This window comes from Nyctereutes procyonoides, unplaced genomic scaffold, assembly GCF_905146905.1.
Source record: "Nyctereutes procyonoides isolate TBG_1078 unplaced genomic scaffold, NYPRO_anot_genome, whole genome shotgun sequence".
Taxonomy (NCBI): Eukaryota; Metazoa; Chordata; class Mammalia; order Carnivora; family Canidae; genus Nyctereutes; species Nyctereutes procyonoides.
In genome coordinates, this window is record NW_026575026.1 from 4,438,664 (window position 1) to 4,461,951 (window position 23,288).

Consider the following 23,288-nt stretch of genomic DNA (forward strand, 5'->3'; position numbering starts at 1 on the left):
GAAATTTTTCTATAGGAATTGACCCTTCTGATAGAGGTCAGGGAGGGGGTGAAGAGAGCAAGAGAGTAATAAAGGGGCCTTGACCTATAGAAAGGGAGCCCAAACCAACTACATAGATAGCCTATCACTTAAAGCCACTTACCCTGGCATCCCTTCCATTATTGCTCCACAGCCCGTCCCATCTGCATGAATTCAGTAGAAGTTCACTAAGACATAGTGCTTACGTGAGGATGAAGAATATATCAAGACGATTGCAATAGGAATTCTGTCCTCGGAAATCTTATGTCTGTACTTTCAAATATAATTTAAAAAAGAAAGTAATATTTTCCATAAAAAGGTACAGACACAATGGAATTTTATAAAAGGGATAGATTCTCCACTGACTCATTAGCAACCCTTTTGATGTTTCCATTTCAAAGTGGTATTATCTCTAAATGTCTTAACTTCCTAGAATCAATGTATTGTGCCTAAAAGGAAGTAACTGGTTATTCTGAAGTGATGGACAAGATATCTCCCAATTCCTGAATTCCACATAATTATCACTAAATAGTGTTTTCCTACTGACCAGATGTATCTGTCATAGCTCTAGACTGCTAAACACACAGCTCTTGTCCTTAAGGAGTGGATAACCTCTGTAGGACATCGAACAATAAATGAACACACATATGCATTGTATATATATGATGGAGTCCCCTGATTATTTAGAAGAACAAAGTAAGAACTGACCTTCGGAGGTTCTTCCAATCAGTTGGAATATAATACAGCAGATGTAGAGCCCGGCTTGACCCCGAAGGAAATCTCACAAAAGAGTTGGGATTTTAGTTGATGCAAAGGATGGAATGGAGTTAACTTCAAAGTGCCAGAGTATCCTAGTTAAATGAAATAAGATGGGAAGGCTCATGTTTGGGTGGATGAAAAAGAAGGACCCCCTTTTTAAATCCTAGATTGAAATAACATCTGATATATTTGTAGTATGTATAATTTTGTCATTTTATGATTAATGATAGACTTGGAAAGAGCTACTCTTGGGTGCATCCTAGGAAGGCACTAAGAGAAACTTGGGAGATGAGGGGAACCTATTATTTTGTTGTGTGGCAATTATCTTTCCTCATTATCTGAAGGAACCAGACCTCTATGGACAGTCCATTAGGAAACACTGATTCTGAAGTGGAAAAGGCCAGGATGTAGAGGTCTTCGATTTGACACGTTCTGTACTTTGGTACTTGTTTGCTCTTTGCTTAGTTTCAAGTGAAAAATTCCTTTTGAAAAAAAAAAAAAAGAAGAAGAAGTGGTGCTTTTGTTTCAGCAAACCAGTGGCCTGGAGACTGATGGATGGGTCTCCATCAGCTCAGCCAAGGAGCAAGATGGGGCTCAAGGTACACGAAACTGGGTGATTGCAAGAGGAGAAGACACTGACTTCTCTTCACCAGGGTCTATTCTTTGCCAAATGTCCAACACTAAGCTGACCTGGGCTCAGAGAGGGAGGAAAAGCCTAAGAGGAGGAATTAGAGGAGACTGGTTCATCAGGGCACCTTGGTCAAGGATATAAGGATGACAGGGTAAGGAGTTATAGGTGGGCTCTGAGAAGTTATTGTCAAGGAGAAAAGCAACATGGTCAAGGGTGGGGGGAGACATCCTCTCGGCAGCAGCGCGAACCTTTATGAAGCCGTCTCCTAAGGCAGAGCATGCAAATCCCATGAGCTGCTGCCACGAATCTGGCCGAGCTGGCTCCTAGCACTCCATAGCGTCCTTGTCATGGTCAATTTGGTAAACCAGGCGGGGACTGGAGCCACCATTTCAGGGGCCTCATAAAGTGAAACTGCATTATAATTTCAGCAGTGTTCAGAGAAACTGAAGGTCTCAACAAAATGAAACACTGGGACCACAGACATGAAGCTCTATCTTCCCTGCAAACAGCTTTATAGCATATAAAACCAACCTTCCTTTCTGCAATTAAATCAGGACAAGATAAATGTTTCTATTCCTTGACGTAACGGCCTTAGAGCACCTTAATGGAAACACTCTAATAAAAGTTTATCTCAAATACTGACCTGAACCTTAGCATGGGCTGCAGGAAGAATGGCGAGCAACAGTCCCGAGCATTCAGTCTTATCAAAAAAGAACCTTCTGTGTCAAAACTTGGCAATGAGGAAATCAGGATGAATTGTGAGAACTGTAGGATGAGAAAAATACAATGACATCTGGACCACGCCCCTCCCCTCCAGTCTCAGAGAAGTTATTGCTAATCTCGTAGGCCAAAGGTCTTCTGAAGACCTGATGCCTCCATCGACCCATGGACAGTGGCTGGGAGAGGAATAGAAGGGCCTCCCGTGTCTCCTTCCCTGAGGGCGCGTGGAAGGGATACTTCTCACATTGGAACCGAGCTCTTTAAGGATAAAATCCCTTTCTAATCTCTGAAAGAAAGGAAAAGGAAAATCTCTCGGCAGCCATAGAGGAAATCTAAGACGTGCTCAGAGAGAAAAACGCTCCCAAGGAATGCACCTCTTAGCACTGGATGGAAGCCTGGCTGCAATTCCCTCGCAGAGTTTTCCATTTCCACGGGAATCGTGGAGAGATTCCAGGCTTCGCCTCCCCTGATGACTGTATTCCACAAATTCCGGACCCAAGCCACATGCACATCCCACTCCCCGGCCCCGTCCCCTTAGTGGGGAACTAGGAACTCATTGATCCTCATTTCAGCCAGGGCAGCCAGGGGACAGGATGGTGCTTAAAGAACAGGAACAAACAATAATTAAGCCATCTTAATCCAAAAGAAGCTATTAAATTGGGCTACGCTGGGCAGTCATTTTCATGCCCATAAAAATCATTTAGTGTCTCTAGCTTTATCTGCTGAAGGGGAAAGCCAGAAAAGAAACCGGCACTGTGATTTTTACGCTGAAATCTAGCAATCAAAAATGGAATTCAGTCGCTAAATTCATTTCCTGTTGTTCACCTTGGCTTAGAAATACCATGTTGTGGGCAGCCCGGGTGGCTCAGCGGGTTAGCGCCGCCTTCAGCCCAGGGCCTGAGCCTGGAGACCCGGGATCGAGTCCCACGTCGGGCTCCCTGCATGGAGCCTGCTTCTCCCTCTGCCTGTGTCTCTGCCTCCCCACCCCTCTGTGCCTCTCATGAATAAATAAATAAAATTTATTAAAAAAAAAAAGAAATACCATGTTGTACTACTGCTGGGAAAAGCCATCTCTTTAAACAACAGTTGCTGTTCGTAGACTTGAGAAGCTCACCCAGTGGTGAGTTGATGGCATGGACTTCCCACTAAAGCCCTGCTGGACGGTCTCCGTTGGAGTCTCCGTCTCCCAAGCTACGAGCTGTACGACTTGGGCAAGTTACATGGCGCTCAACATCTCAGGTTTTTCACTTGTAAAAGTGTGTTGGGAGGAGGAAGTCAGATAATGGTTATGGGCGTTGGTATCTGGTACTGGGAAAGCGCTCCATGACTGCTAGATGGTGGTCGTAGTGCTGCTAAGCCCCACCGGCCAAGGGGATATACACTAGACGGAAGTGGCCAGGGCTGAAATAGTCAACGTACCTTCACTTTTACTTCCTTTGTTCCACTTTCTGGGAATGAGAGAACATCAGTGAGGTTTTGGGAAAAAAAAAAAAAAAAAAAGATCCTTTTTTTTTTTTTTTTTCTGTATGCAACTGGTACCCTCTTTGTTTGGCCGTGAACACACTGCCACTGTGAATAATGAAAATTCTATAATGTTTCACTCAACTTCTGCCTCTTGGCAGCCCTGACCAAAATCACCCTGCAGCTGTCATTTACAACAGGGATGCCCAGCCAGTCTCCTGCAGCCACCCCGCCGCGAGGGGCAGCTGCTCAAGAGTATTTCAAGCAGGAGAGTGACAGAGCCAGATGCTATCAGGAATTCCTCAATGAGGTCAGAGCATTAGAAAACGGTAAGCCTTGGCTCCCCAAAAGGATGGGGACTCCTGCTTCCAACCCATGCGAGGCAACCAACCATATGATCTTCCTGAGATCTTGTTAATCAACAACAAAGGCCCAGATTCTTTACGATGCTTGGAGAAGGGCAAAATCAGGAGGAAACCAGCAAAGCACAATGAGAAAGTTTCAAGGGAAGGTGATCTGTTAAGACAATTCTTTAAACCTTGCCTGTAGGAGTTCAGAATTTTAAAATGCAATTATGTAAGTGATGATAACGCATAATTTGAACTTGCATACGACGGTTCCAAGCACATAATACACATTCTGTCCTTAAAATGCTCTGGATTCAATAATCTATTTGGGGAGTCTAAGATCTTACTGTTTTTCCCAAATTCTTCCCCCACTAGAAAGGGAGAGATGCTCAGGAAAACATTTTTCATTTGTTGTTTGAGAAATGCTAGTTTCTTGGGCCACCAACAGGTGCTACACAAGTATGTTTAAACCTATCTAAGATAAAACTAAATAGGATCCTTTATCACTAAACCTCCAGAGCTTTTAATATGGGGATGTACCCTGCATACAGCATTTCAAAAACATGTTTGATGAGGGCATGGGGGAGTGTAATGGGAGGGCACAGTGAAACAACTATAGGAACATGTTTTCTCTGCAGCATACTTTGGGAAATAAATGTAGCCTCAGACTATAAGCGTCTTGAGAAGAGGGACAATATTCTCATTTTTCTTTATTACACCTAGGCCCTAGCACAATGCCTGATGAAAACATTCGTTAAATGAATTAATAAATGCTAAAGTGATTCTTCATTATTCTTAATAAATGCTAAATATTCTTATTATTCCTAATAAATGCTAAAGTATTTATTGATAAATACTTTTGCAGCACGGAGGAGAAAATAGTTTCTGGTCAGGCCGAAAGAATGGATCCTAAGATGTGTCACTTGATGAAGGCCACAATCACTTTTATAATAAAATTGAGTAAACGGAGTAATATCAGAGTAAACTGAGACTAATTCAGAAAAAGAAAAAAAAAGACACTTATGTGTCAGGGAATGAGAACACAGTCACATATCTAGTAAAACAGAAATTATTTCAATGCAGGAAATTCGATAAATGATGATTTCTGCAAAAGAGTCCTATAGACTATTGTCTTTTACCTGCCTGTGTTCTGGTGATGGGAGAGGGTGACCTAAAAGTCAGCCTTGCTCTAAGGCAGGAGACCTCCTTGTCCATCTTGTCTTGTTTCACCTGCAGCACACACACACGTTGAGGCAGTTTCTGCAGGTGTGACTGCTCCATAATCCCTAGTGAAGAGATGCCAGTGGGAGGAGAGGAAACCGAAGGAGGCCCATTTCTCCCTCCGCGCCTCCCTTAGATGCCCCGACACACAACAGGGCCCACATCACACACCTGCCCGCCGCTGCCCTGTGTGCAGCTCTGCCCTGACCCACATGGTGGTGTGAAGACCATCTGGACCACGGCTTGAAGGCAGTGTGGATAATGAGTGCCCCATAGAGGAGCTGCAGAAATGATCACGAATCCCGCATCAGCTGCCAGGCCGCAGGCCGCCAAGCCGAGCACCTGCTCCCCACAGAGACTTTACAGGGATGCTGGAGAGGAGAGCTGAGGACCTGCTTATACCTGGCAGGATACTTGATACAGGGAGATATAATTTTTCACCTCTCAGACGGGAGGGAGATCAAACAGTTTGATAATCAACTATGCTCCCTCGTTTTCTTAAGACTGCATATTGTTTATCCTGAGAAGACAAGGCTAGTCAAGAGTTTCTGGTAGACTGATACATTATCAGGCAAAAAAGGTATTATTTGGGGGAAAGATAATTACGTTGCTTTCTTCAGAGTACAAAAAAAAAATAGCTTTAAATCTCTGGCAGGGTATCTATAATCTAGTATCTCCTCTTCCTATGCCAGCAGCTGCTGCATTTTAAGTGCTTTCCTAGGGATTCTACTATGTTGCCAGAAAATACAATTACTTTTCAGTTACTTCAGAAAACTTTTAAGCAAACTGTCGGAAAATGTCAGAATCCGAAATAAGAATCTGCAAAGAAACTTGTTTCAATCACATCCATTTTGGCTGCAAGGTGCAAGCTTGGTGATTCCATCTTGATAGATTGTGTTTCATTTGCCTTGTAAGCACCGTGTAATTTATGTCTAGGGTTGAATTCTATCAGTGGAAATATGAGCTCTGTGGGATCTGCTGTCGGGTTGCTCTCTTTGTGTAAGTTACCATGTGAGGCCTAGGATCTGTCTTCTGGTCTAGCCAAGTGTTGTTAGATTGGCAGCTTATGGAATGGAAAGGACAGTCAAGTCCCCGAATTGATCTCATATAATTACAAAGTGACAGTGGGCATTAGGGACTTCTAGCAAACCTTTATAATTTCTGAAATGACTGTAGATTTCTATTTTAAAACTAGAAGACCAGCATCCTTGATAAAGTAAAGGGCTATGCTCAAAGGGCCAGGTGGTCCCAAGCCCTTAGCTGCTCTCTGCAAGGGAAGCAAAACCTTTGACTGACTGCCTACCACGTGCAATTAATACGATTTCAAACGATCACCTATTCAGTACTCCCACCCTTGTACAATGTTGGAATTTATCCTCCCCATTTTCCAAGATGGGACATTCAGATGGTAAGAAATTCATTCATGTGACATAAGTCATACAATCAACATATCATGTGGCAGAGCCAGGATTTAAGCCAGATCTGTCTAAATGCACAGTTCGGGCTCATTGAGTGGAAACTAAGTGACCAAAAAAGACTTTATTAATTTGATAAGTTCATTAAGATGGTATTTGAGATGCTTTCAAACTATTCTGTCCAATACAAAGTTATCAGAACAGTTTACCAACTTTCTTATTATGCACACCTCTAATTGTGGACCAGGCAAGAGGAGAAAGTGTAAAGGACTGTTTTTGTGCCCACAATTCTTGTACATTTTGAAATGCAGTGGGATGGAATCTAGGCAGCCTCCACAGAAGAGCCCCTTGGAGATAGTTCCATTGGCACTGGGAAAATGTGGCCCATTCAGATGAAGCCCATCTTCCTCTTCCACACGTTACCATCTTGAAATGGGGTGGGTTTCTCTCAGTCTCACGGGTCCTCACCGTGAACTGTCTCTTCCACCAACCGGCCCGTTCACCTTCTAAGAGCATGGACTGCTTAATTTCACTATGAGTGGAAAACAAACACTATCTGCAAGGGAAGAATGTATCCTCCTTGTGCTCTTGGAGCCCTGGAGATCAATGGTGTGCACAGTCTTCAATAACAAGCCCAAGGCCATACTGGCAGACCTGAAGCTCATATCGCACTGGAGGCTGGGGCATCCAGCCAGAGGAGAAACTTGAAACATCTCAGAAGAAAGTGAAAAGGATGGAGTGACTCATTAACTCACACTTTGCTCACCAGCAACAATTGCTGCTCAACTGTACCTGGACCAGTTTAGTAAGAAACATAGTATATCCTCTTTTTTTTTTTTTTTAAGATTTTATTTATTTATTCATGACAGACACACACACACACACACACACACACACAGAGAGAGAGAGAGAGAGAGAGAGAGAGAGAGAGAGAGGCAGAGACCCAGGCAGAGAGAGAAGCAGGCTCCATGCAGGGAGCCCAACGTGGGACTCGATCCTGGGTCTCTGGGGTCAGGCCCTGGGCTGAAGGTGGCGCCAAACCACTGAGCCACCTGGGCTGCCCTATCCTCTTAAAGAATATCTGGGCACTCCGACATTGCTGCCATCCTTTATTAAAGTATTTATTTATGAGACTTACTATGTGCCAAGTACTGTTGTGGGTACTCACTGGATATTCAACAATGAAAAAAAAAACAGTGAATAATCACTAAAAGACATTCATGAAAAGAAAGTAATACAAATTTGAGTGCATGCTTCAATTGCAACTACATATGATGTGCATACCTCATGCTAAAGAATGCAGTAGCAGATGTGCAACTGAAAATAATTATACTGCTATCCAGGTGATAGTTGATTTTTTAAGTTTTTCAACATTTTCTTTAATATTGGCTTTATAATGATTTTGTAATTTAAAGAAGGCACACAAATTGGAGAATGTTAAGTTAGACATGAGTTAACTTGTTTGAATTGCATTTTGTGGGTCTCTGATTCTTTAGTGCAGAGGTTTTTTTTCCCCCCTAATTTTAATTGGGAACTCAAATTTCTTGAGTATTAAAGCTCAAGATCATTTGGGATAAGATGGTGCGGCAATAAATCTATAAAGAAGAGAAAAATCCAGCTTCTAAAAGGAGCACCTACTAAATCTTGATGTTCATTTGTTATAATGTCAAACTGTAATTCCCAATGACAGAAAGGGGCAAAAGGAAAGGAAGTAGATCCTATCAGCAAGATTAAAAAAATAGGGTTATGAATTAAAGTATATTCACATGTAGTTTTGACAAGTGAATTTATTATGAGATACAATTTTAGAAACATTGTAGTTTGCCCAAAATATCCTACAATGCATTGTTTCAGAAGAGCCTGTGTATATGTTAGTTGTACTATTTAGCCAGTTGAACATTAAGTATATGTTATTGGCAAATAGATGGTGACAAACGATTGCACTGAAATATTAGTATCATTAATGTCACAGGGAAACTGCACTTTCTCTCCTTCACCACCATCTTTTCATCTGTCTGAATAGTAGGTTCTATTGTAAATATGGATCATCCTTGAAGGGACCAGGCTAACTCCAGTCACATTCAGGTTGTTGCCCTTTTTTGGTCATTATTTATCCAGTAGACGTTTTAGAGTACTGAGTCTTATTTATACATTTTGTGTTCAAGAAGTAATTAAATATATATTGTTACCACTAACTCATGTGACCAAGTTCTTGTTAGGAATTTGCAATATTTTACCTGATGGGATCAGCACTGGGTGTTATCCTATACGTTGGCAAATTGAACTCCAATAAAAAAATAAATAAAAGGAAATTGCAATATTTTCTGATCGCCCAAGTACCTTCAAGCATTACATAAATAATTTCCAATTGAGCAGGTCTTCAGGAACTTTGATGCAGTAGCAAACATGACTTGTCATGTTTTTTCTTCCTCAGGTGGGCAGAGTCTTGTACTATCACTAAAAAGCAATCTGGTGATTCACTTTACTGAATCCAGAAAGAATTCAGCCTCATACCGTGGTTAAAAAAATAAAAAATAAATAAAATGCACGAAATGAGAAGCATCTCCGTGAGTAATTTCACACATGCTGCTAAGTACTGTAGAGTATTGCCAAGACTAGCCTTTAATCTCCGTGGGAGACAAAACAGCTGTAAACTCTTATTTGCTGTCAAATGTCTTTTTCAGGGTTATTAACAAAGATAGGAGATGAGAAATCCTTCCAAGTTACCTTTACTTTTTGACCTGCTTTTCTTATCATTACCGCTTTATATCTGTGGATGGCTCAAAATGTGCATATTTCACCAGGACCAAGCAGAATTATGAAGCGGGATTCAGGAGGCTTTGAATTTCTTATTATTTTCCCCACTCTGTTTTCTAGGTTTGCACCTATATTTCCTTCCAGCGAGTTTTTGGCACCCTGAACTCAGCTCCTGCCCTCTGTCCGAACTATTTTTTTTTAAGGATTTTATTTATTAATTCATGAGAGACAGAGAGAGGCAGAGATACAGGCAGAGGGAGAAGCAGGCTCCATGCAGGGGACCCGATGCGGGACTCGATCTCAGGACCCCAGGATCACTTCCTGAGCCGAAGGCAGATGCTCAAACGTGGAACCCTGCAGGCATCCCTGTCCAAACCACTTTTTAACAGTTTTAAGGACATAGTCTCAGCAAAATGCAGACCAGTGTGATCTACTGACCCACATTCATGGATCATCATGTTACTTCTCTCAGGTAAGGATCTTACATGAGAAACTGGCCCTAAAAGAGTAAAGCTAACCTGCAGAGAAATGAGCTGTAGAGAAATGAGGTGTCCATCTCCTGAGTGGTGGTCCACCCGTAGATCATTAGTAGGCTCCAAGTGTGCTCCAGCTTTTTTTCCCCTGGAGCTCCCCAGATCTGCTTTGCAGTATTACTGGATCCCCCTGCCTTCACTTATGTCACTCTGGGCAAGCACCCAGGCTACCCTGTAGTCTGCCAACTTTGCTGTTACCCTCCTAGTGCTGGAAACACCCTCCTAGTTTTAAAACCCTTTGGAATTTGTAAGGAATAATGATTCCCACTGTTGACGGTGTGAGGGGAGGGTGGGTGAGGTGGGGGCTAGTATCAGTGATCCGCTGAGCCTGGAGAGCTGACGGTTAGATTTCCGAGAATCTTGAGAACCAACTGGCATCACCTTGGCAGTTTACAATCAGCCACAGGTGGAATAATTCAAGCCATGATTTGGCAAATGGGAGACAAATTAGCTGTCCCCACCCCCGGCTGGTGTGGGAAGAACCAGGACTGGCACGGATAACAAGCACTGGTAATATTTCCTCATCACACTGTAAACTAACTGTTCTATATTTATGTTGTTCACTCTTACATCCCCTTTGCCTGGCATGTGTTTGGGCTTCACTAAGTATTTACTGAATGAATGAATGAATGAATGAATGAGCTGGAGACAGAAGAGGGTTTTTTTTTTTTTTTATGTAGCAAAATACATGTTCTGGTCTTTGCTGAAGTGTCGAAAAAAGTCTAGTCTATTCCCTCCTGGCCCCTCTTTGACTACCTATTGAGAAGTTCTTCTGGTCAGGCCCCCCCTAGCCTATCACTTCTATTCTTGCAACTGGAGCTCACCATTTGCTCTACCCCCTACCTCACACCCAATTACCCCACCCATTTTTTTCTGTCTCATAAATTCCTGGATATCCTACAGAATATATTCCCAAAGAAGTTAGGAAGAAAGAATAAAAGACATTAACTGTTCTACTCTGTTCAGGTGGCTATAACAAAATACCACAAATGGAGGGGCCTATAAACAACAGACATTTGTGTCTCACACTTCTGAAGGCTGGGGAAGCACAAGGTCACGGCACCCGCAGACTCGATGTCTTATGAGACGTGCTTTCTAGCTCACAGGCCACCATCTCTCGTGTCCCCATAGGGCAGAAGGGGCAAGAGAACCCCCCCCCCAGGGTCTCTTGTATGAGGGCACTAACCCTATGTATAAAGGCTCCACCCTCATGGCCTAATCACCGCCCAAAGGCCCCATCTCCTAATGCTATCACATTGGGGATTCCATTTTAACATGCGAATTTTGGGGGGGAACATAAACATTCACTCCATGACATTAACTTGTCAGGAAACCTGCCTTCCAGCCTCCACTCAGCCACGTGATTCGTGTAACCTCAGGAGACCACGGAGCCTCTCGGATCTTTGGTGTTTTCGTGTGTGTGTGAGAATGTCATTACTGCTCTACCTATTTCAGTGAGTTCGTGAGGCTCAAAAAAGTTGATGCATATACACTGCAAACGACAAATGTAAATTTTTGTTAAAGGGAGCCAGATGCAGTGAAGTAAAAGCTGACTTCAGAGATAGCGAGAATTAGACTTGAAATCCATCTCTGCACGTCCTGTTTGACCTCAAGTGAGACTTTTCAACTTTCCTGAGCCTCTGTTTCCTCATCCATAAAATGGGGAAAATGACATCTGGCACGGTTATTGTCAGGGTTAAATTAAATCACGTGAAAAAGGAACCTATCATGGCGTCCCAATAATGTATCCTTCCTTCTCCAACTTCCTGGCTCAAACGTCTTTGGGGTGATATGATCGTCATTGTCATTAGTCCATCATTAAGCTTGCCCCCTTCTCAAGGGAGAACAATCTCTATCTTATGCATAAAGAGGGAAAACTGTGGGGCCAGATCACCTGGCTTCAAAAACCTGCCTCTGCTACTTGCTAAGTCTGTGATCTTGAGCAAGTCACTCAACTCCTCTGGGCCTCCATTGTTTTTTAACTTACTGTAGTACCTACCCCCGCGTGATTGAGCATCCCAGCTCTCCTGAGAGCAAGGGGGTCCCTGCGACACAGGATTTTCACTGCGTAACCGAGAAAGTCCCAAGCAGCCGGTGATGAGCTGGTCACCCCTGCATCTACCTCACGGGGTCGTAATGAAGACGAAGGGAGCTGCAAACGTGAAGTACTTACAATGGTGGCTTGCAAGGAGTAGGTGCTAGTAGGCCCTTGGGTCATCACTCTGACCTCTCCAGCTACCTTCCTTTGGTGCAAAAAAGCTGAACGGTGAGATTTAAGCGCAGTGACAAGCTGTGGCAGAGATGCTCACGAACAGAAAGCCAGAGGACAGCTGCCTGGCCAGGACCTGTGGCCTATGGGGCTCAGAATGTCCTCAGCTTCACCAGGTGAGCAGCAAAGGGGGGCCGCGTCAACCCCCCACCCCGGCACCGTCCTTCTGGCCACTCTGAGTCTGCTGCTCGCAGGGAAGAGAGGGGTCAGGGAAGAAAACAACTACCTGCCTGTTGGCTGCTTCTCGTGAGGCCTGACCACAGCCCGGGGGCGAGGGGCAGTGAAGCCACGGATGGGTTCCAGTCCTGCCTCCCCTGTCCTGGCTCCGAACAGGGCCGGTGGAAGGCCCTGGGCTGTATTTTGGACACTGTTGTGGGGACGTGACACGTTAATTCTGAGCTGCCTGGGTTCCTGTGTGTCGCTGCCGCTGCCCCCCACCCCGCTAGGAGGGGTGACATCGCGCAAGCTATTTAACTATTTAACTCAGCGCCTCCATCTGTGACACATACAATAATAAGAGGAGCAGCACCATGAAAATGTTGCGAGAATTAAACGAGATAATCCACGGACGGCACTTCGCTCACTGGCACGAGGGAAAGTGTCCACAGTTACTGTCCTCAGTGCCCTCGGCTATACGGGGACACGCCACTCCACGGTGCTCTTTCATTGCTATGCCCCCATCTGTAGATCCTGAAGGCTTCTCGTCAGCCAACTAAGCGTACACGCATTTATTCACTCATTTTTTTTTAATTCACTCATTCTTAACACATCTCTGAAATGAGAAGGTTACAAGTATGACAAAATGTTCTTCCAGGCCTAACGCTCCTTGACGTGGCAATCGTGTGTGGTTTCTCCGCCCTGTTAAGAGTTCGTTTGCTTTTTCTGTCCACGACCAATAAGAATTTAAAGTCTGTGCTTCTGAAATCTGGTTCCAGGAAGTAGGTTTGAGGGCATCATCGGTTCTCCCAGAAGGCATGAACCTCAAACAATAGAGTTCTACTCGCTTACAGGTTTACTCAAATCACTTTTTGCGTGGACAAAATGCCCCGTCCCCACTCCTATCCGTGTTCCAGAAGCAGTTCTAACTGTGATAAGGAAGTCAAACAATGCTTGAAATTCCTGCTTCTGCTTTCCCTTCCTTCGTGTGCCTCTGGCTTTGGCTGTTTGGCATATTCTCTAGTGTTTTTCGTGCTAGAAGCACGACACAAGGCAAATCTTTCTCCTTCAGACAGGCTGGTGCTGGCACAAATCCCTGTGCTGCCCCTGTCCCATGCCCTCTGGACATCACAGGACCAACTAGGGGGCCCTGGTTGAAGCCCTGGGGCCCAGACCCCATCACCACGGGCAGCCCCCTGCGCACTCCACTCACATAGACCTACTCCCCCACAACAGGCCTTCAGGGCATATTGTTGCGGGTGGGGGCCTGTGAATCACAGAGAGAAAAAAATCTGGCCTCATGCTGCATGGTCTTCCCAGAGTTCACTGTTATGCACCATTAATTTGATGTTTCTGTATATAGATATAGCCAAGAAAGAAAATATGAAAAGTTTCTCCATTACGACCCTCGACAAACTGTACTCTCTGAGTAAATGTAGCCCAAAATGTATTTGAGGGGTGATTTTAATAATCATTCTCATTTCTGTGAAGTCTCTGAATTCCTTCTAGCTCTAGAGATGTTCCATCTATGGCTTGAAGGTCAAGGACTGCATCTCTCTGAAGTTTATGGAATCTCACTTTTAGCACTGGATCCGCTCGTGAAACAGCAGCCCCAAAACCTTTGTGCATGTGTTATTCTGTGTAAGTTAAACCTAAGTTTTAAAACATGGGGAGAGGGCAGCCCCAGTGGCTCAGTGGTTTAGTGCTGCCTTCAGCCCAGGGCCTGATCCTGGAGACCCAGGATCGAATCCCACGTCGGGCTCCCTGCATGGAGCCTGCTTCTGTCTCTGCCTCTCTCTCTCTCTGTGTGTGTGTGTCTCTCATGAATAAATAAATAAAATCTTAAAAAAATAAAATAAAAATAAAACATGGGGAGAAAAGTCCTAAAATGGTTAATTCAGGACCTCCTGATGACGGGGCCTGAATATGGACAACTTGGGTGGAGGGTTGGGGACATATCTGCAACTCTCAGTACTAAGCCCCTACCCTCAAACTCTAGTAGTGCGCTACAGAAGCTTCAATAATGCCGTCCTCTCCTCCTCTAAGCTACTTGGGACTCCTTCACCTTTTTTTCACGCAGATCTTCTAGAATCTTCAGCATGAGTTTGTGAAGGGTATGGACAGTATTGTTACCTGGTAGCAATGACCCCAGATTATCTTTTCTCATTCATTCCCACAGAATGGATGTTGGCCTTATTGTGAGATATGAAAATGCACTGAAAAGTTGAGCTCACTCTGTTCCTTTAATCAGGGACCAAAATTCCTATTTCTAATCTCAGTAGAATTAGTTTGCATCTCTCCTTTTCTTTGCCCTGCTCCCCTTTCTTGTCAGCCACAGAAGCACTACTCCATGAAATGCTTACAACTAAGAAAAAACTGGGGCGCCGGGGTGGCTCAGTCGCTTGAGCATCCGATCTGGATTTGGCCTCAGATCATGATTCCAGGGTGGTGGGATTGAGCCCCACGTCAGCTCTGTGCTCAGCAAGGAGTCTGCTTGGGATTCTCTTTCTCCTCCTCCCCTGCTGCCCCTCCCTCTACCCTCTCTCTCTCTCTCTCAAATAAATAAATAAAATCTTAAAAAAAAAAGAACTAAGAAAAAACTGAATTTCACACAGGAAGGAATCAACATGCCCACCATAGACCATAAAAAAACATGATTGGCAGCTTCCTGGCCCCGTCCAGAAACCAGAGTGTGGCTTGCACTAAAAACGACAGAATAACTTATATCTCTTCCCTCTGCACCCTCGCGGCAGACTGTTTTTGAAAAAAATGACATTGATCATCCCATGTCCTTGATTAGAATTTTCCTGTGGTCCTGTTGGTTGCAGGATAAAATGTGGCCTTCACACGTCCCCCTCTAAATGGCCTCACTCTCCAGATCCACAGCTACTAATTCCAGCCTTATTTTCTACCATTTATCAGCACTATTCCTCACTCTTCCCAAGATAATTCTTCCCTTTTTAAAGATTTTATTTATTTATTCATGAGACACATACACACAGAGGCAGAGATACAGCCAGAGGGAGAAGCAGGCTCCCTGTGGGGAGGCCAATGTGGGACTTGATCCCAAGACCCTGGGGTCATGCCCTGGGCTCAAGGCAGATGCTCCACTGCTGAGCCACCCAGGTGCTCCTAATTCTTCCCTTTCCATTCCATTTCCTTCCCTGTGCATTACCCCTGGAATACCATCTAATCCATTCAACCAAACCTCAAAGTGACCTCTTACTTTCCTAAAAGACTATGCTCCTACTAGAATGAATATGGGCTTTGAACTAAGATAGATCCACTTTAAAATCCCATGACCTTCAGTAAGTTTTGTTATTCTTAATTTAAAAAAAAGGCAATGATGATAATACTTCTGGTGGAAGATTGCTGTAAGAATTATGACATCACATGTGAATGCACTTAGATGATCAATACATATTTCCCTTCCCTTTACCACTCAAATAGCATTGGGCTCTACTGTGGGTTTTTGAGAGTATGTCTTACTGTCTCTATAATAGCACAGGGTCCTTGAAAGCAAGAGCCCTTTTCTTAAACTTATTTGAATATTATTTAACACTAAGGAGAGTGCCGTGCACACAGGAAGTCCTGCATAAATATTTCTGATGGCTGAATAAATAAATGAATGTATTTTCTGACCGTCTGTTGGATAAAAGTTAATGGCATGGAGAAAAGATGTGGAGGAAAGAGCCAGCCGACTTAAAGTAGAGCGCCCTGACAAATGTTATGATGATCAGCATTAATGATAATTATGGAAAATGCAATAAATAACATATCCAGTCCTATCCTAGCCTATTTAGGCTTCCTGGGCATGGACATGAGGGTTTTCACTTCACAAAGAATCATTAAGCTTATGTTCTATACAACAGGACAGAGGTACCCAGGATCACACAAAAAATAAATTCACTGACATTTGATGTCTTTACACTTGTGATGTGAAGAATAAAACAGGCTCTTACAGTTGCTTATTTAAAACGTGCCTTTAATAAACTGCCTACTACTGTGTAGTCCAGATGTCTATTTAGTATATCAATGTAAAGAAATCCTTTAAATTCTATAAAAATAGGAAGGAGGCACACAAAAGGGATACTTTATGGAAAGTCCAGGCAGGCGTACTGTTTCTTTCATAATACGGATGAAACACATTTTTACAAATGATTCTGTATATAGAAAGGCTGTTGCTTCACTATGAGATGAAGAACTCTTTGACAAAGAGATGATGCCAGAAGGTTTCTATTCCTTGGGAGAAATAGTTTTGTTCTCTCTCAAGAGACAAAGAAAGGAGAACTAGATGTGATGCTTTTGAGTGTTTACTGCTAACAGTGCTAAAAAAAAAAAAAACATTCATAGTCTTACTGGATGACACAAGAACAGATTCCGTTTTGTATTGCAAGGTACGAATGAGCCACTTATTGATGTTTAGGATCCATCAAGACTTGCAGGTAAATTGAGACGCTTGACAGATGACCTTGAAACAAAGCAGTGCTATGTGATATTTCTCTACTACCAAAAAGACATTTTTGACAGCTGAGAAATGGTGACCAGATCTTGAAGTCATTGTTTTTCTCTTAAAGGCATTTGAAATATAAAACTTAAGAGAGAGGTCACATCTTCGCTAGGTTTCTCAAGAGCTTAAGGTTATATCAAGATCCCACAGGTAAACAATGATTTCTCATCATTAGGTTTTTAAGAAAAAATAAATGATAGGATTTAGTGAGGATTAAATTTAGAGCACAGCTTAACAAATGCATCACAATTTCACACGGACAGATATTTATGCAGTTGGATCTTTCTTGCCATATCTAATATTGATGTGAAAAATACAGGTTCACATAAAAATTCCTTAATACAAATGTATGACAATAGTATCATTGCTCTTTCCCCAGTTCATGCTCTATTTAATTAGTCTGACCAAACGTAAATGATGCTGCATTTTATTAGCACCTTCAGGATGTGTTTTACCTAGTTTATTCTTTCAAGTGTCATAAAACTACTTTAAAGAGGGAAAATCACCGCTCATATCAATGATTGGTATTATAGCTAGTAGGTAATCAATGACACATGATTATTTTTCTAATAGGTTAGATTTAGAGTGAAAAGGAAAACTGAAGGGAAATAAAAAGGATAGAGTTCTAGGTTCTATTGCTCTCACCAAGACACAAAACATTTAACAAGAATCAAGTTACAGGGATGCCTGGGTGTTTCAGTTGGTTAAGTGTCTGACTTTGGCTCAGGTCACGATCTCAGGGTCCTGGGATCAAACCCTGGGTCAGCCTCCTGGTCCTCGCTCTGCTGACCAGGGTGTCTGCTTGTCTCTCTCCCTCTCCCTCTGTCCCTTCCCCTACTCGTGCTCTTTCTCTCAAATTAAAAAAAAAAAATCAAGTTATAAACAGTAATGTTACTGTTATCTTTATTACCAAATATGACTGTTAATGCTAGAGATATTTTTCCCGTTTCTTTCTAACATAAGCCTGACCATGAGATATAGATAAGGAAAAATATCCTACAATTACTTACTTTACTGTCTTATGGAAAGAAAGCTTTGGCTGACACCGTTTCTGAGATGGATACCTTTTCTGAAGCATAAGCGATGCTTCTGAACTTTTACCTTGTTATGTGCGAGGAAACAGACTTAGTCAAAAGACAGAATATAAAACAGAAATTGATATTTTAATGAATATGGGTATTCATTTAATGAGTATTTTAATGTATACTGCTCTCATATATTTTTCTTCAATAACATAGTTGTCATTTTGAGGCCATGTTGTTTCCTTAATCGATACAAGTGGAGGTAGAAGGGTTTTCAAAAAATGTTGTAACCAGAACTGACCAAACTGTATTAGTCTTTGTTTCACCTTAATTATCCCGAATCAACACCTTTGTCTAGAAGTTTCTATGTGGTTTTTTTTCCCTTTAATCTCCTAGGTACCCTAATTGCTCCCACATCATAAAGAATGAATATTGTCATGACAACTAAGAGGAAACTTTGCCATCAGAAGTTTTTCAAAACACAATGAAATACTTACTGTTGGGCTTTCTAGTGTTGGCTGAGATTATAAAAATGTGCTTTGTGCCTCCCACCTCAATTTAGATTAAAAGTATTTTGTCTGCTTACATCAGGAAAAGAGTGTTTGCTTTTAATTTGTGTGGGTTTAGTTGAATATATTTTAGTTACAGTAATGGTACATGGAAGGAAAGAATGCTTAATGCAATAAAACCTAATTTTTATGGGTAGGGGAGGTGGTAAAAATGCAGTGGAATGAGCATGCAGCAGGTCTTAAAGGGCTTGGGAGCTTCACAAACATATACCAAGTTTAAAAAAAATGGGCGAGGCTAAACTATAGCGTATAGGTGTGCACTCTTGGGTGACGAAACTGTAACACAAAGCAGGCAGGGGTAATTATAAAAGTCAGGGTAGTGACTGCTTTGGGTCGATGGAATGGCTGAGGTTGAGACACTTCACGTGGACAAGTCTTCTCAAGGGAACTGGCAGGTGGTTAATTCATTAAGCTATACATTGATCTAGCTTTCTGTATCTGTGTTTTATTTTACAATAAGGAGGTTTTCTTTTTTTTTTTAAATGTAAGGGTATGCAGCTTTATTTTTATTTTTTTGCAGGTTTAGGTTATAAGCATAACTGTACCTATTTATAATTTGGAAGAGTTTTCCTGGATTTTAAGCAATACCTCTTGCTTTATACATCTCAAAATTGCACAGAGAGGGATACAGCTCAAAGAGAGAGATCATGAAAAAATACCACAAAGAGAAGCAAAAAAACCAATTATTTGAAAATCAAATTTTACTTTAGAATTGCCTTTAAATTATTAAATTATTCAGTGTAATGATTTTTTTAAAGAGATACATGCTGAACTATTCATAAGTGAAATGATATAATATCTGAGATTTGCACAAAAATGATCCAGTGAAATGGGATATGAAAAAGTGGGGTTACAGGTGAAACCAGAGTGCCTGCATGTTGATAATTGTTGAAGTTATGTGATAGGTGTGTGGGGGATTATTATGTAACGTTCTCTACTTTTCTCTATGTTTGAACACTTCTATAGTAAAAAAAAAAGTTTCAAAAGTAAAGTAAATTCTAAGGCTTATGTGAGGGCATACATGTTTTATAAAGTGCCTTCAGATACAACAGTCTATATGGAGCATGGAACATTCTTATCAATTTTATATGCCTGAATACTACTATCGGTAAAAAATTCAAACAACTACTTTAGAGATTAGTCCTTCATTTGGGACTAGTTCAATTTAAAAAATCAGTGGCTTAAAATAATTGCAGTCCAATGGCTCTATAACTGAAGTGAAATAAATCCAGATATATGAGCAGCTGGGGTGGTTGGTCTTCCAGACTTTCAGAGACTCACTGCATGACTGCTAACCCACAGCGAGGAGCGCAAGGGAGACCTGAGCAAAGGTAGAACACGCACAATCAAAACCGAGTAGAGAACTGAATTAACTCCCTAGATAACTCAAAGATGGGAGAACTAAAAGACAAAGGTTATTTCTAAAGAAACATTGTAACTTTTGCCTTTTTATTTCCTTCTAAAGATATCATACCTGTTCTATGGGAAGCAAAGTAGTTTGCTCTCTCTTACGTATTGTCATTTATTTTAACATAAAATGTTAAAGCTATAAATACATTTGCTATAACTCACAATCTTATATAATTCCTGTTACAGTTTTTGTTCATTCTTGAGCTAACAACAGTTCCTCGATATAAGAAAAAGTATGTTTTCCTGGATCAAAATAGTACTCATAGCCAGCTTTTTTAGTTGCTTTCCTAATTACTGCCATTTTCTCTACAGATCAGTGTCCTCTAAAGGACAGAAAAATAGTTCACTAAAAGAACACCCATTCCTAAATAGCAATCTTTTGAGATGGAAAAACCCTTTTCCCAGAGCATCTTTCCCAGACATACAAAACACATAAACAAGTCCTAGAAAACAAACAAACCCCTCCCCTTTAATTGGGAAATAATTTCAAACTTATATAAAGATGTAAGAAAAATATTATATAGAGAGTGCCAATATTCATTTTACCCAGTTTCATCTATTGTTCGTTTTTTACTCTATTTGCTTTATCATTTGTTTTATCATCTATCTATATACAGCATGTGTATATATACAATATTTTCCATGAACAATTTAAAGTAACATGTATATATCATGCCGTTTACCCCTAAATGCTTCAGTCTATATTTCCTAATATTAAAGATTTCTTAAAACATAACTACAATCAACTGCAGTAAATACAACAGTGAAATGATACTTTTACCTCGTCCACTATTCATATGTCCATTTATCCACTAACACCATAGCATCTTAAGAACATTTTTCCGCCATCTTGCCCCTCCTCTCCATTTCTTTCCCTCCAATGTAAGACCCAGTCTAGGATCAAATATTGCATTTAGTTATCAGCGTTTCATTGGCAAATTTCCACAGACTTTGTGTGACTTTCATGTCATTGATTTTTCTGAAGTATACCAAAATATACAATGTTTCTCATTTGGCCTTGTCTGATATTTCCTCATGATGTAATTCGGGTTATATATACATTACTGGCCAGAATATCTTAGAAACAGTGCTGTATCTTTTTCAAGTTACCACATCTGGAAGCATATGTTGTGTCTATCTGCTCTTCGTTGGTGGTGTTAATTTTGATTACATGGTGGAGGTGTTCTATTTGTGTACTACACGTTATTATTTTTCCCCTTATAACTAACAAGCAACCTATGGGAAGTTTCTCGAAGACTATTCAAATATCCTGTTCCCCATCAAAATTAGTCCTATATTTAGCATCAATTGATGACTGTTGCCTGGACCGATCGTTGTAAATTGGTATTTCTCCAACTCCAGCCTTCCTCCCGTGTTTGCCATTTGACACACAGCATTATACTGTAAGCAAGAGCCCTTCCTCTCCCTTATTTATTTATCTTCTTATTATCAGTATGAACTCATGGATTCCTATCTTATAGTTAATTTATAATTCACTACTGGACTCAGTTATTTTGGCATTAATGTTGTCCCAATTTGGCCAGTGTTAGATCCTTCGAATTAACCTCCATCATTTTTAAAAATCACTTCATTTATTTCTGGCACAATAAAATGTTGTAGGTTAATCTTGTACCTCTTCTCCTCCAGTCTTCTGGTATTTCTCCAAGAATCCTGGCTCCTTTTGATAAAAGAATGTTAGACACCAAAATATGCATACTAGGGGCGCTCCTCTGAGGCCTTTCTGCTTGGCCACCCTCTTGCTGCGGTGTCCCCCTGGTCACTCTGCTCACTCACCCTCCTGCTCTGTGCTGTCTCCTCTTCTTACCAGGACATCAGTGAGACTGGATTAGAGCCCACCCTACTGGTCTCATTTTGACTTACTTACTCCTTAAAGATCCTACCTATTCTTAGGTATTGGGGGTTAGGGCTGTAACATATGAATTTTGAGGGGACACAATTCAGCCCATTACATCTTCCTATGTTTTATTTTATAAAGATAGGTAGGTATGTATGTGAGTGCTTTCTTCTTTCTTACACAAATGGTAGCATAGTATTTATATTCTTTTGCACTTTTCTGGCTTACTCTTCTCAGAGGTGTTTTTATGAAACACAGTTTTGAATTTTAGTATCCCTTATGTAACATCTGTTACATATGTTCAATAGATTTCCAAGAATTTTTATGCATTTACAATGACTGCATGGATTTTAGCCTCATAGAAACTGTGTTTGGACTAGAGAGTAGAAAGTCATTTGGATGTTTGGTCTACCAAGGGGTCTTGTAAAAACAATAATAACTGGGGGTTAGAGCTGTAACATACGAATTTTGAGGGGCTTTGGGTAACAGTCATCAATGGATGCTAAATATAGGACTAATTTTGATGGGGAACAGGATATTTGCATAGTCTTCAAGAAACTTCCCATAGGTTGGAGCAATGGCTTAATCCATTAAGGTTGATATGAAATAATTAAGTAGCAAAATTGTCATGACGATAGCCAGGGAGTATTTGAGGGTGTGACAAAAGAAGGAGCATTGTAGCCAGTAACTCTTGATCATCAGGAGAATCTTTTTCAGGTATGAATATTTTCTCTCCCAAAGTCAAGATGGTCCGTACAATCCTTCTTACTATCACCACACAGCAAAGAGAAACAATATAGAAATATAAAACATATCCCTCAATTCCTTCCCACCCACAAAAATCTAAAAGCAGTTATACTGCAGATTAAATTTGGATTGGTACAACAGCAAATTAGGAAAAGTGGTAGCTCATGCAATAGAAATATACTTGTTTAAAGACCTTATACTTAAGCCCAAACATACATATGATTGGCACACAGAGACTAAATTATCTTTGCAGAGAAAACTATCTGGCATAGTGAAACGTGTGCATGGGTTTTAGAGTCAGATATCTGCATATTTGTCAAGTGTCACTGGCTAACCAGCCAAACCACCTTTAGGTGTTTGGAGAATCTGCTATGGTGTGTATCAGTCTAGTAGAAGTCAGAACCTAGATTCCCATGATGGAAGAAAAAATAAAGAGAAGCTGCCTCGCTACTATGGGCTGAATTGTATCTCCCCCAAAGTTGATGTGTTGAAGTCCTAATCCCCAACATAACTATATTTGAAGACAGGGTCTTTAGGGAATAATTAAGGTTAAATGATGTCATAGGGTAGGGCTCTAATATTATGGAACTGGTGGAGGGAGGGAGAAGGAGGTCTACCCTGGCCCACAAGAAGAGGTCATATAAGGCTACAGTGAGATGGTGGAAGAAAAGTCTCATCAGAACCTCAATCAGCTGAACCTTGATCGCGGACTTCTAGTCTCCAGAACTGTGAGAAGCAAATATCTGTTGTTTAAGCTACCCAGCCCGTGGTACCCTGTTATGCAGTTGAGCTAACTAATGTACTTGCTCAGACCAGGAGTCGCTCTCCATCTTCAGATGCTCTCCCGGAGCAAAAGATGCAGAAAAGGCACAGATGCAGAGAGCTTGT

General features: G+C 41.5%; 1 long non-coding RNA gene across 1 annotated transcript in view; it reads right to left on the minus strand.

Moving 5' to 3' along the window:
* The window catches only part of LOC129503269 (uncharacterized), a 61,956-nt gene that overhangs the window by 9,579 nt on the left and 29,089 nt on the right, over window positions 1-23,288 (minus strand). Inside the window, exons 3-4 of the long non-coding RNA XR_008663147.1 lie at window positions 2,052-2,173; window positions 727-869 (exon numbers count right to left, since the gene is read on the minus strand). This is a non-coding gene — a long non-coding RNA (uncharacterized LOC129503269). The remainder of the gene's footprint in view (window positions 1-726; window positions 870-2,051; window positions 2,174-23,288) is intronic.